The sequence below is a fragment of the Hyperolius riggenbachi genome, chromosome 10, assembly GCF_040937935.1.
Source record: "Hyperolius riggenbachi isolate aHypRig1 chromosome 10, aHypRig1.pri, whole genome shotgun sequence".
In the NCBI taxonomy this organism is placed as follows: Eukaryota; Metazoa; Chordata; class Amphibia; order Anura; family Hyperoliidae; genus Hyperolius; species Hyperolius riggenbachi.
The window spans coordinates 208,244,985-208,260,422 of NC_090655.1; the positions used below are offsets into that span (position 1 = coordinate 208,244,985).

General features: G+C 46.5%; 1 protein-coding gene across 1 annotated transcript in view; it reads left to right on the plus strand.

Moving 5' to 3' along the window:
• The window catches only part of LOC137536779 (gastrula zinc finger protein XlCGF7.1-like), a 32,506-nt gene that overhangs the window by 15,724 nt on the left and 1,344 nt on the right, over nt 1–15,438 (plus strand). The window lies entirely within an intron of this gene.

Consider the following 15,438-nt stretch of genomic DNA (forward strand, 5'->3'; position numbering starts at 1 on the left):
ATCAGCCCCTATTAGAAGTAATGGGGAGACAGTATGTGCCCAGTGGGGGAGTCAGGAGACATCAGCTCCTATTAGATGTAATGGGGAGACAGTGTGTGGCCAGTGGGGGAGTCAGGAAACATCAGCCCCTTTTAGAAGTAATGGGGAGACAGTATGTGGCCAGTGGGGGGAGTCTGGAGACATCAGCCCCTATTAGATGTAATGGGGAGACAGTATGTGCCCAGTGGGGGAGTCAGGAGCCATCAGCCTCTATTAGAAGTAATGGGGAGACAGTATGTGGCCAGCGGTGGAGTCAGGAGACATCAGCCCCTATTATAAGTAATGGGGAGACAGTATGTGTCCAGTGGGGGGAGTCTGGAGACATCAGCCCCTATTAGAAGTAATGGGGAGACAGTATGTGCCCAGTGGGTGAGTCAGGAGACATCAGCCCCTATTAGAAGTAATGTGGAGACAGTATGTGCCCAGTGTGGAGTCAGGAGACATCAGCCCTTATTACAAGTAATGAGAGACAGCATGGGGCCAGTAGGTGAGTCAGGAGCCATCAGCCCCTATTAGAAGTAATGGGGAGACAGTATGTGCCCAGTGGGGGAGTCAGGAGACATCAGCCCCTATAAGAAGTAATGGGGAGACAGTATATGCCCAGTGGGGGAGTCAGGAGACATCAGCTGCTATTAGAAGTAATGGGGAGACAGTATGTGCCCAGTGGGGGAGTCAGGAGACATCAGCTCCTATTAGATGTAATGGGGAGACAGTGTGTGGCCAGTGGGGGAGTCAGGAGGCATCAGCCCCTATTAGAAGTAATGGGGAGACAGTATGTGCCCAGTGGGGGAGTCAGGAGACATCAGCTCCTATTAGATGTAATGGGGAGACAGTGTGTGGCCAGTGGGGGAGTCAGGAAACATCAGCCCCTTTTAGAAGTAATGGGGAGACAGTATGTGGCCAGTGGGGGGAGTCTGGAGACATCAGCCCCTATTAGATGTAATGGGGAGACAGTATGTGCCCAGTGGGGGAGTCAGGAGCCATCAGCCTCTATTAGAAGTAATGGGGAGACAGTATGTGGCCAGCGGTGGAGTCAGGAGACATCAGCCCCTATTATAAGTAATGGGGAGACAGTATGTGTCCAGTGGGGGGAGTCTGGAGACATCAGCCCCTATTAGAAGTAATGGGGAGACAGTATGTGCCCAGTGGGTGAGTCAGGAGACATCAGCCCCTATTAGAAGTAATGTGGAGACAGTATGTGCCCAGTGTGGAGTCAGGAGACATCAGCCCTTATTACAAGTAATGAGAGACAGCATGGGGCCAGTAGGTGAGTCAGGAGCCATCAGCCCCTATTAGAAGTAATGGGGAGACAGTATGTGACCAGTGTGGGAGTCAGAGACATCAGCTCCTATTAGATGTAATGGGGAGACAGTGTGTGGCCAGTGGGGGGGTCAGGAGACATCAGCCCCTATTAGAAGTAATGGGGAGACAGTATGTGGCCAGTGGGGAGTCAGGAGACATCAGCTCCTATTAGATGTAATGGGGAGACAGTATGTGGCCAGTGGGGGAGTCAGGAGACATCAGCCCCTATTAGAAGTAATGGGGAGACAGTATGTGGCCAGTGGGGGAGTCAGGAGACATCAGCCCCTGTTAGAAGTAATGGGGAGACAGTATGTGGCCAGTGGGAAGTCAGGAGACATCAGCCCCTATTAGAAGTAATGGGGAAACAGTATGTGCCCAGTGGGGGAGTCAGGAGCCATCAGCCCCTATTAGAAGAAATGGGGAGACAGTATGTGCCCAGTGGGGGAGTCAGGAGACATCAGCCCCTATTAGAAGTAATGGGGAGATAGTATGTGCCCAGTGGGGGAGTCAGGAGACATCAGCCCCTATTAGAAGTAATGGGGAGACAGTATGCGACCAGTGAGGGAAGTCAGGAGACATCAGCCCCTATTAGAAGTAATAAGGAGACAGTATGTGACCAGTAGGGGAGTCCGGAGACATCAGCCCCTATAAAAAGTAATTGGGAGACAGTATGTGACCAGTAGGGGAGTCAGGAGACATCAGCCCCTATTAGAAGTAATTGGGAGACAGTATGTGACCAGTAGGGGAGTCAGGAGACATCAGCCCCTATTAGCAGTAATGGGGAGACAGTATGTGGCAAGTGGGGGAGTCAGGGGACATCAGCCCCTATTTGTAGTAATGGGGAGACAGTATGTACCCAGTGGGGGAGTCAGGAGACACCAGTCCCTATTAGAAGTAATAGGGAGACAGTATGTGCCCAGTGGGGGAGTCTGGAGACATCAGCCCCTATTAGAAGTAATGGGGAGACAGTATGTGGCCAGTGGGGGAGTCTGGAGACATCAGCCCCTATTAGAAGTAATGGGGAGACAGTATGTGCCCAGTGAGGGAGTCAGGAGACATCAGCCCCTATTAGAAGTAATGGGGAGATAGTATGTGCCCAGTGGGGGAGTCAGGAGACATCAGCCCCTATTAGAAGTAATGGGGAGACAGTATGTGCCCAGTGTGGAGTCAGGAGACATCAGCCCCTATTAGAAGTAATGAGAGACAGCATGGGGCCAGTAGGTGAGTCAGGAGCCATCAGCCCCTATTAGAAGTAATGGGGAGACAGTGTGTACCCAGTGGGGGAGTCAGGAGAAATCAGACTCTATTAGAAGTAATGGGGAGACAGTATGTGACCAGTGGGGGAGTCAGAGACATCAGCTCCTATTAGATGTAATGGGGAGACAGTGTCTGGCCAGTGGGGGAGTCAGGAGACATCAGCCCCTATTAGAAGTAATGGGGAGACAGTATGTGGCCAGTGGGGAGTCAGGAGACATCAGCTCCTATTAGAAGAAATGGGGAGACAGTATGTGGCCAGTGTGGGGAGTCAGGAGACATCAGCCCCTATTAGAAGTAATAGGGAGACAGTGTGTGCCCAGTGGCTGAGTCAGGAGTCATCAGCCCCTATTAGCAGTAATGGGGAGACAGTGTGTGGCCAGTGGGGGAGTCAGGAGACATCAGCCCCTATTAGAACTAATTGGGAGACAGTATGTGACCAGTAGGGGAGTCAGGAGACATCAGCCCCTATTAGAAGTAATTGGGAGACAGTATGTGACCACTAGGGGAGTCAGGAGACATCAGACCCTATTAGAAGTAATGGGGAGACAGTATGTGGCAAGTGGGGGAGTCAGGGGACATCAGCCCCTATTTGCAGTAATGGGGAGACAGTATGGTGCCCAGTGGGGGAGTTAGGAGACATCAGCCCCTATTAGAAGTAATTGGGAGACAGTATGTGCCCAGTGGGGGAGTCAGGAGACATCGGCCCCTATTAGAAGTAATGGGAAGACAGTATGTGGCCAGTGTGGGGAGTCCGGAGACACCAGCCCCTATTAGAACTAATTGGGAGACAGTATGTGACCAGTAGGGGAGTCAGGAGACATCAGCCCCTATTAGAAGTAATTGGGAGACAGTATGTGACCAGTAGGGGAGTCAGGAGACATCAGACCCTATTAGAAGTAATGGGGAGACAGTATGTGGCAAGTGGGGGAGTCAGGAGACATCAGCCCCTATTAGAAGTAATGGGGAGACAGTATGTGCCCAGTGGGGGAGTCAGGAGACATCAGCCCCTATTAGAAGTAATGGGGAGACAGTATGTGGCCAGTGTGGGGAGTCAGGAGACATCAGCCCCTATTAGAAGTAATGAGGAGACAGTATGTGACCAGTGGGGGAGTCAGGAGACATCAGCCCCTATTAGAAGTAATTGGGAGACAGTATGTGACCAGTAGGGGAGTCAGGAGACATCAGCCCCTATTAGCAGTAATGGGGAGACAGTATGTGGCAAGTGGGGGAGTCAGGGGACATCAGCCCCTATTTGTAGTAATGGGGAGACAGTATGTGCCCAGTGGGGGAGTCAGGAGACACCAGTCCCTATTAGAAGTAATAGGGAGACAGTATGTGCCCAGTGGGGGAGTCTGGAGACATCAGCCCCTATTAGAAGTAATGGGGAGACAGTATGTGGCCAGTGGGGGAGTCTGGAGACATCAGCCCCTATTAGAAGTAATGGGGAGACAGTATGTGCCCAGTGAGGGAGTCAGGAGACATCAGCCCCTATTAGAAGTAATGGGGAGATAGTATGTGCCCAGTGGGGGAGTCTGGAGACATCAGCCCCTATTAGAAGTAATGGGGAGACAGTATGTGCCCAGTGTGGAGTCAGGAGACATCAGCCCCTATTAGAAGTAATGAGAGACAGCATGGGGCCAGTAGGTGAGTCAGGAGCCATCAGCCCCTATTAGAAGTAATGGGGAGACAGTGTGTACCCAGTGGGGGAGTCAGGAGAAATCAGACTCTATTAGAAGTAATGGGGAGACAGTATGTGACCAGTGGGGGAGTCAGAGACATCAGCTCCTATTAGATGTAATGGGGAGACAGTGTGTGGCCAGTGGGGGAGTCAGGAGACATCAGCCCCTATTAGAAGTAATGGGGAGACAGTATGTGGCCAGTGGGGAGTCAGGAGACATCAGCTCCTATTAGAAGAAATGGGGAGACAGTATGTGGCCAGTGTGGGGAGTCAGGAGACATCAGCCCCTATTAGAAGTAATGGGGAGACAGTGTGTGCCCAGTGGGGAGTCAGGAGACATCAGCTCCTATTAGAAGAAATGGGGAGACAGTATGTGACCAGTAGGGGAGTCAGGAGACATCAGCCCCTATTAGAAGTAATTGGGAGACAGTATGTGACCACTAGGGGAGTCAGGAGACATCAGACCCTATTAGAAGTAATGGGGAGACAGTATGTGGCAAGTGGGGGAGTCAGGGGACATCAGCCCCTATTTGCAGTAATGGGGAGACAGTATGGTGCCCAGTGGGGGAGTTAGGAGACATCAGCCCCTATTAGAAGTAATTGGGAGACAGTATGTGCCCAGTGGGGGAGTCAGGAGACATCGGCCCCTATTAGAAGTAATGGGAAGACAGTATGTGGCCAGTGTGGGGAGTCCGGAGACACCAGCCCCTATTAGAACTAATTGGGAGACAGTATGTGACCAGTAGGGGAGTCAGGAGACATCAGCCCCTATTAGAAGTAATTGGGAGACAGTATGTGACCAGTAGGGGAGTCAGGAGACATCAGACCCTATTAGAAGTAATGGGGAGACAGTATGTGGCAAGTGGGGGAGTCAGGAGACATCAGCCCCTATTAGAAGTAATGGGGAGACAGTATGTGCCCAGTGGGGGAGTCAGGAGACATCAGCCCCTATTAGAAGTAATGGGGAGACAGTATGTGGCCAGTGTGGGGAGTCAGGAGACATCAGCCCCTATTAGAAGTAATGAGGAGACAGTATGTGACCAGTGGGGGAGTCAGGAGACATCAGCCCCTATTAGAAGTAATGGGGAGACAGTATATGCCCAGTGTGGAGTCAGGAGACATCAGCCCCTATTAGAAGTAATGGGGAGACAGTATGTGACCAGTGGGGGAGTCAGGAGACATCAGCCTCTATTAAAAGTAATTTGAGACAGTATGTGCCCAGTGGGGGAGTCAGGAGACATCAGCCCCTATTAGAAGTAATGGGGAGACAGTATGTGACCAGTAGGGGAGTCGGGAGACATCAGCCCCTATTAGAAGTAATGGGGAGACAGTATGTGACCAGTAGGGGAGTCGGGAGACATCAGCCCCTATTAGAAGTAATGGGGAGACAGTATGTGACCAGTAGGGGAGTCAGGATACATCAGCCTCTATAAAAAGTAATGGGGAGACAGTATGTGACCAGTAGGGGAGTCAGGAGACATCAGCCCCTATTAGAAGTAATGGGGAGATAGTATGTGACCAGTAGGGGAGTCAGGAGACATCAGCGCCTATTAGCAGTAATGGGGAGACAGTATGTGCCCAGTGGGGGAGTCAGGGGACATCAGCCCCTATTAGCAGTAATGGGGAGACAGTATGTGACCAGTGGGGGAGTCAGGAGACATCAGCCCCTATTAGCAGTAATGGGGAGACAGTATGTGCCCAGTGGGGTAGTCAGGAGACATCATCCCCTATTAGAGGTAATGAGGAGACAGTATGTGGCCAGTGGGGGTGGCTAAAAGGTCAGTGAAGTTGTTTGTTAGTAGTGGTGAGCAAAAAAACCTCTACTCGCATTGAAATTGTTACTGACTCAGGCAGGGGATTACATGTAACCAATCCACCAATCCAAGCCTCTGTCTGCTAGTTAAAGGACACAGTATAAATTGCAAAATGACTGGGTCTCCACCTGGATAAGAGCAAATGCAACTTAATCTTTAATATACCATAGTAGCAAAAACACAACGTTTCGGCCAGAGGTCTTTCCCAAGTGTAGAAAGGCCTCTGGACAGAACGTTGTGTTTTTGCTACTATGGTATATCAAAGATTAACTTGCATATGCACTAATCCAGGTGGAGACCCAGTCATTTTGCAATTTATACTGGGGACTGTATACACCCTTCAGGGATCCGGGTGTGGACTGACTGACTCCCTGGTTCTTTTAATTATGCAGCAGTTTGAGGCTCCAGGCTGTTATGCTGGGTACACACTATGAGATTTTCTGTCCGATTTACTGTCAGACCGATTATTTCCAACATGTCCGATCTGCTTTCCGATCGATGTACGAGCATTTTCCAATCGATTTCCTATTAAAGTGAACGGAAATCGATCAGAAAATTCTCGGAAAGCAGATCGGACATGTTGGAAATAATCGATCTGACAGTAAATCGGCTAGAAAATCTCATAGTGTGTACCCAGCATTACTGTCTTTTCTGCTAGTTAAAGGACAGCTGTAGTGAGTAGACTATGCTGGCTGCCATATTTATTTCATTTTAAACAACACCAGTTGCCTGGCAGCCCTGCCTATCTATTTGGCTGCAATAGTGTCTGAATAACTCTAGAAACCTCCAGCCCCTTTCGTCCTAATTACTCCCTCGTCGCCGTCCTCCACCTCCGGGATCCTCCGTTATTGTTTCCGGTAACTTTGGCCAGTCGGCACAGTGCAGCCTTGCGCAATCCTGTAGTACTGCACAGATGCGGTTATGGCCGTGCCACGCATGAGCACGCAGGAGGCGAAGGACGCCGGCGAGGGACGGATAGGGCTGAAGGGGCTGGAGGAAGCCCCAGGTATGTATGAATGTGTATTTAATCTCAGGTTTACTTTAAGCCTTTTATTTTTTTTAAATGCATAAAATAGTAAATTTGCATTTATCAAGAATGATCGGTGTTTTATGCTTTGCACCCCTGTGTGTGTTGTAATAAATGTATTGAAAGTGCATGACTGGCTGGGTGCTGTGATTCCTTTTCATATTAAAATTTGTGTACTCTTGCAGAACCCCCATCGCTGGATGTTGTCCACTCATCCCTTTATTCCTTCAGCAGTCATATGGGGTATTGGGGAGTAACGGTCAGAATTGTGACCATCACTAGCCTACACCTGACACTACCCGTCGCCCCCTCCTGCAGCATTATCTTCCTATTGGCTAAGCTCTGGCACCCAAATTATTCACTGGGTTCTGCCATAGCCGCATTTAACATTGCAGTCTATGACAATGCCAAAATTACCAGGCACCGCTCGGCACAAAAATGATGTGCCTGGATCCATGCAGCAAACAGCTTCTGAAAGCATTCTTGGGCACATAATTTTTTTTCCAATGTGAATTTATCTGAATTGGCTGCATCAAATATGAAAATTGTGCAAGTAATGACCTAGTGACATAATGACCTCTATTCAGCTGTACTAACCTTAAAAACTCTGTGAAAGTAATCTCAGAGCACACAGGGAAAAATTACTTTTCAAGATATACTGTAGATATAAATTCCCAGTAATAAATACCACCTAGAAACTTGACACCACCAGTAGAGATGTAGCGAACGGTTCCAGGCGAACTTTGGTGGTTCGCATTTGCCTGCACCAGGCGAACTTTTGCGGAAGTTCGATTCGCCCCATAATGCTCTATTGAGCAAAACTTTGACCCTCTACATCACAGCAAGGTCCTTGTGCCATTTGACTCACTCGTCTGCCTACACTAATTGGTTAAGGGACAGCTGCTACCCTCCCCCCTCCCCTTCCCTTCATCTGCCAGGGAATTACATTATTTCAAAAGCCAGCTTACATACCGTGGCTGGGAATTGAACCCAGGTCTCAGTGTATGGTAGGTAACTAACATATCCATTATACCACCAACACTACTAGCTGAAACTAGCCTAGCATGTACCATTTATGCTCAATCCAAGAGAAAAATTAGACAAGACAAATAACATTTATATCACGCTTTTCTCCTGGCAGACTCAAAGCACCAGAGCTGCAGCCACTAGAGCACACTCTATAGGCAGTAGCAGTGTTAGGAAGACTTGCCTAAGGTCTCCTACTGAATAGGTGCTGGCTTACTGAACAGACAGGGCTGAGATTTGAACCCTGGTCTCCTGTGTCAGAGGCAGAGCCCTTAACCATTACACCATTACACACTGCTTAAGGATGTGTAGCCAGGCATGGCCTTGCCTTTTGTGTTCAACAGTTGTCCAAAGAGAACCCCAGATAGCCAGGTAGATTGATCTCTCTCTCTCTCTCTCTCTAGGTATGGTCACCGCTTTCTGCGGAATTGTATTTTTGAGCATAAATGGATTGAGCATAAATGGTACATGCTAGGCTGGCTTCAGCATGTAGTGTTGGTGGTACAGTGGCACTGTACCACCAACACTACATGCTGAAGCCAGCCTAGCATGTACCATTTATACTCAATCAATTTAAGCTCAAAAATACAATTCAGCGGAAAGCGGTGACCATCCCTACTAGAGAGAGAGATGAATCTACCTGGCTATCTGGGGTTCTCTTTGGACAACTGTTGAACACAAAAGGCAAGGCATGCCTGGCTACACATCCTTAAGCAGTGGCTGGAAGGTGTAATGGTTAAGGGCTCTGCCTCTGACACAGGAGACCAGAGTTCAAATCTTGGCTCTGTCTGTTCAGTAAGCCAGCACCTATTCAGTAGGAGACCTTAGGCAAGTCTTCCTGCTACTGCCTATAGAGCGTGCCCTAGTGGCTGCAGCTCTGGCGCTTTGAGTCCGCCAGGAGAAAAGTGCGATAGAAATGTTATTTGTCTTGTCTAATTTTTCTCTTGGATTGAGCATACATGGTACATGCTAGGCTAGTTTCAGCTAGTAGTGTTGGTGGTATAATGGATGTGTTAGTTACCTACCATACACTGAGACCTGGGTTCAATTCCCAGCCACGGTATGTAAGCTGGCTTTTGAAATACTATAATTCCCTGGCAGATGAGACCCTCCTCCCTCCGGTAGGAGGGAATAGGTAGAAGGGAGGAGGGAGGGAGGTATTAGAACCCTTGAAATATGTTTTCTATCATTTTTCCAGCCAGTGGAAATTTTTCAAAATTTTTAAGTTCGCCTCCCCATTGAAGTCTATAGCGGTTCGCGAACTTTTTCGCGAACCAAACTTTCTGCGGAGGTTCGCGAACTGAAAATCGGAGGTTCGCGACATCACTAACCACCAGCTGTATAATATGTCTACCCTCCATCTTGTCCTAGAATTGTTATATCTGAGAGACCTCTAAGCCAAGATCATAATACTGAGGAAGTGAACGATACCTTTTCTAAGGTTCACGAAATGGGTTGAGTCCTAAAAAAAAACTTCGCTCTGGTCATACAGACATTTATATACAATAATGTTTGTGTACTATATGAGAGTACGTCTTCTGCTTATAAATGCAGAGGAGGTGTAGTATTTGTGTGTATGTCCTTCAAAAATAAGGGAGAAGGTGCCCTGTCCCCTCCCCATACTAAGGGAGGTGTTTAGGGGGATCCATGAAGTATTAAAGGGAATCTTAACTGAGAAGCATATCGTTTTTTTCCTTTTACAATAATAATACCAGTTGCCTGACTCTCCTGCTGATCTCTGTCTCTAATACTTTTAGCCACAGCCCTTCAACAAGCATGCAGATCAGCCACTACTGCAGCCAAATACATCAGCAGAACTAACAAGCAACTGGTATTGTTTAAAAGGAAACATCCATATCCCTCTCAGTTAAGGTCCCCTTTAACCACTTGGCAAAACACAGCATACAAGTGATCCCCCCCCCCCTTTTTTTCTCCCCACCAACAGAGCTTTCTGTTGGTGGGGTCTGATCGCCGCCCGGGTGTTTATTTATCTTATGACAAATCTTTTTTTTTTTTTTTAATAAAAAAAGTGCATTTTACTTTATTTTTTTACCACCCTCCCCCATTTCCTTTATGAGCAGGAAATGGGCGCGCAACCTCCTGCAGTAGCCGGCCCCAGGACTTGACGCCAATTGGCATTAGGTGGTCCTGGGGCTGCCACCACGGTCACGCCCATTGGCGTGAGACGGTTTTAAAGAGGAACTCCAGTGAAAATAATGTAGTAAAAAAAGTGCTTCATTTTTTACCATAATTATGTATAAATGATTTAGTCAGTGTTTGCTCATTGTAAAATCTTTCCTCTCCCAGATTCACATTCTGACATTTATTACATGGAGACATTGTTACTGTGGGCAGGTTATTTAGCTGTTTCTAGCTGCTCTGGCTGTTAGACAGCTAATAACAGCTGTTTCCTGTCTCTGAACATTGTTACATTGTGGCTGTTTGCCAGCAGTACCGCGGTCTTCAGAGGTTCTTGTGGGAGGGATTTCAGCACAAAATCAGTCACACAGCGCCCCCTGATGGTCTGTTTGTGAAAATCATTGTCTTTCTCATGTAAAATGGGGTATCAGCTACGGATTGGGAAAAAGTTCAATTCTTGGTTGGAGTTTCTCTTTAAGGTAGTTAAGTACACAAAACAAAAAAAAAATCTGTTTTCTTTATCTTGTAATATCTGGTTTGTACATTTTTAGCATGGTGAGATTCTGAGGACAACACAATATAGCAGAATGTGTTAGCAAATTGAGGGGCTTATACACACCATGCGATTTCCCATCAGATCAACTGATCGATTGACAATTTTCAGCACTTCTGTTCTGCTTCTGATCGAAAAAGTTATGGATTTTGAGATACGTACTGCACAAAATTGGTCTATTTCTGGATCGGTAGCAGATTGGACATGCTGGAGGTTATAGATTGATCAGTTGATCAGAGTTGAAAATAACATGGTGTGTATAAAGGTGGGTACACACCATACAATTAAGAGCCAATTTTACACCAATTCGATAATTAAGATCGGTTGTCCCAAAAAATTGAAAGCTTTTTATCACAGGACCCCTAGTGGCTGGACTGCACCATGCCTTCCAATATATTTCAGTCCACAGACTGTCCAACCTCTGGACACAATCGATGAGCTGAAACCAATGGAATTGTGGCAGCAGACAGACTAGAAGGAGGCATGCGAACTATAAAACCAAAATATTGGGCTGCTACCATCTCTTTTTAAATGGGAAAGAGAAGCCCACTGACTGACTCTAAGACCTGTGGATAAAAATGGTTAACAGGCTATTCTGGCTAATAACAACACTTCTTGGTAGCGAATCTTCAGAAATCTAGGATTCGTTCTGTGTGGCTGAATAGTAGGTGTAGCTGAGAAATAAGTGACTTTTAGAAGTCGTTTATTATAAATGCAATATAAATAATTATTGTATACAGAAAATCATTAAAATCAACAATTAAAGAGACAAGTAACTCAGTATAAAAATAAAAGGGAAAGAAATAAACAAATACTTAAGGTTCCTATGAAATATGTCCTTTTTGTGGGAAAGCAAGTTAAGTTCCTTTGTTTCCGGACCAGGGGACTCGGCATGAAAGTCCAAACAGGATGGATGCCAGCATGTCCTCAAGCTGGCAATATGTAATCTGGATTATGTTCAAGGTGGAGGACCACTCCTCCCTGCCTGAAGCTTGGTTTTGTTGAAGCTAGTTTTGGGGTGGGACCAAGCCTGCCTCCCTCCGGTTTACAACCAATCACAGTTCACCTCCCTGGAGAGAGATTTTTAGGTTTAACTTTGGACCACCAAACGATAAATGCCATATTTGGGCTGATGACAGATTCAAAATCTTCAGGATATAACAGTTCATATGACATCAGACGTGGCTTCCATATTATGTTCTGTACCGGAGAAGTTTAATAACTTTGTTGTGGCTTATCCTGGCCCCCCGCAAGACTGGTATCAAAATGTTCCACAAGACACCACAAATCAAATGATATAACTCCCATAACTGTCCTGGGTACGGTATTCCTTAGACACACAAAAATCATACATTGCGTTTATTTTTCCTCTGCCCCCAACGGAGTCAGGAAGTCTAATCTCCTGCTGGGTCTATCCTGTCCATAAAGGGAGCCAACAACCCCTTTGCCATTTGGGTTTGCTGCTGGGAAGCTTTCACACCTATAGGTGTCATTCCCTGAAGGAACTTCTTTTGAACAAATTATTTAAACAAACCTTCCTTATCAGAGAGCAAACGTATCTCATGAAAAGAAGCTCTCCCAGCAGCTATGAAAGGCAGAGACTTCAGGCTCGGCAGTCTGCTATCCCTTAACATACAATTTGTGGTTGTAACGTTTACTAACAATCGGTGTATAAAACTGATTGCGATGGTGTTTTCTCGTGGCTCCTCCGTGTTTTTTTACAGTCGTTCGAGAAATCGGATTTCCTGCTTTTATTTGATAAAAGAAGATCAGGAGTGTTGGATTTTTCTGATCAATTCTTATCAAAATTGTATGGTGTGTGTGTGTGTGGTAGATTGCCAATTACTTGATGTACAGACCCAATCAATTTTTTCTGAATTTTTAATCATTTTTTTTTTCATAATTGGGGAAAGAATTTACGTGTATGTGGTACATTGATCAGATTGTATGTCTGTGGTACATTGATCAGACTGTATGTCTGTGGTACATTGATCAGATTGTATGTCTGTGGTACATTGATCAGATTGTATGTCTGTGGTACATTGATCAGATTGTATGTCTGTGGTACATTGATCAGATTGTATGTCTGTGGTACATTGATCAGATTGTATGTCTGTGGTATATTGATCCGATTGTATGTCTGTGGTATATTGATCCGATTGTATGTATGTGGTACACTGATCCGATTGTATGTGTGTGGTACATTGATCAGATTGTATGTCTGTGGTACATTGATCAGATTGTATGTCTGTGGTACATTGATTAGATTGTATGTCTGTGGTTGATTGATCAGATTGTATGTCTGTGGTACATTGATTAGATTGTATGTCTGTGGTACATTGATTAGATTGTATGTCTGTGGTACATTGATCAGATTGTATGTCTGTGGTACATTGATTAGATTGTATGTCTGTGGTACATTGATTAGATTGTATGTCTGTGGTACATTGATCAGACTGTATGTCTGTGGTACATTGATCAGATTGTATGTCTGTGGTACATTGATTAGATTGTTTGCGTGTGGTACATTGATTAGATTGTATGTGTGTGGTACATTGATTAGATTGTATGTCTGTGGTACATTGATTAGATTGTATGTCTGTGGTACATTGATTAGATTGTATGTCTGTGGTACATTGATTAGTATGTATGTGTGGTACATTGATTAGATTGTATGTCTGTGGTACATTGATTAGATTGTATGTCTGTGGTACATTGATTAGATTGTATGTCTGTGGTACATTGATTAGATTGTATGTCTGTGGTACATTGATTAGATTGTATGTCTGTGGTACATTGATTAGATTGTATGTCTGTGGTACATTGATCAGATTGTATGTCTGTGGTACATTGATCAGATTGTATGTCTGTGGTACATTGATTAGATTGTATGTCTGTGGTACATTGATTAGATTGTATGTCTGTGGTACATTGATCAGACTGTATGTCTGTAGTACATTGATCAGATTGTATGTCTGTGGTATATTGATCAGATTGTATGTCTGTGGTATATTGATCAGATTGTATGTCTGTGGTACATTGATTAGATTGTATGTCTGTGGTACATTGATTAGACCAGTGTTTCTCAACACGCGGTTCGCGTACCCCAGGGGGTACGCGAGACCATAGCTGGGGGTACGCAGCCAGGAGGGGATGCAGCGCAAAACGGGGGAGCATGCCCACACATAGCGGCGGGGAGGGGGGTCCACTCCCCCCTCCCTCACCTTGGGACTCCCCCGTCAGCGCTTCCCCCTCCGACACGCAGTAATAGCAGCGGCGGCGGCGGCATGGTAAAAGGAAAGCGGACTTACTTCCGCGTTCCACGCCAGAGGTCCTTCTCTCTCAGCGATGACGCTACTTCCTGTGTATCAGGAAGTAGTGTCAGGCTCAGAGAAGATCGGACCTCCGGCATGGAACGCAGAAGTAAGTGTGCGTTCCTTTTACAATGCCGCCACCACTGTCTGCTATTAATGCTTGTCGGAGGGGGAAGCGCTGACGGGGGAGTCCAAGGTGAGGGAGGGGGGAGTGGACCCCCCTCCCCGCCGCTATGTGTGGGCATGCTCCCCCATTTTGCGCTGCATCCCCTCCTGGCTATACTTTGGGCACACATGCCTGACTAAACTGTAGGCACCCATGTCTAGCTATACTGGGGGCATCCATGCCAGGCTGTACTAAGGACCCCCATGACTGGCTATACTGGGGGTACTTATACCTAGCTATACTGGGGGCACCTATACCTAGCTATACTGGGGGCATCCATGCCAGGCTGTACAAAGGGCACCCATAACTGGCTATACTGGGGGGCACCCATGCCTGGCTATACTGGGGGGCACCCATGCCTGGCTGTACTGAGGGCACCCATGCCTGGCTATACTGGGGGCACCCATGCCTAGCTATAACGAGGACACCTATACCTATATATACTGTGGGCACCAACCCATGCCTGGCTATACTGGGGGCACCTATACCTAGCTATACTGAGGGCACCTATACTGGGGGCGGGCACCTATACCTGGCTATCTATCTATACTGGGGGCACCTATACCTGCGGTATATACATATATATATATATATATATATATATATATATATATATATATATATATATATATATATATACGTGGGGGGGTACTTGGCTGGAACTGATTTGCGGTAGGGGGTACTTGGGTCGAAAAAGTTGAGAAACACTGGATTAGACTGTATGCCTGTGGTACATTGATCAGATTGTATGTCTGTGGTACATTGATCAGATTGTATGTCTGTGGTACATTGATTAGATTGTATGTCTGTGGTACATTGATTAGATTGTTTGCGTGTGGTACATTGATTAGATTGTATGTGTGTGGTACATTGATTAGATTGTATGTCTGTGGTACATTGATTAGATTGTATGTCTGTGGTACATTGATTGAGCCGCGTATTGCCGGTGACCCGGGTCCCGGCTTGATGATGTCATCAAGCCGGGACCCAGGTTACCGGCAATACGCATCTGAATGCAGAGTTGGGATCGGATGCTCAGGCTGCAGGCTCATCGCTGGAACCAGGTAAGGTGAGAGAGGCAGCTTTACTTACATGTTTTTGGCCATCTGTGCACGGAGGAGGG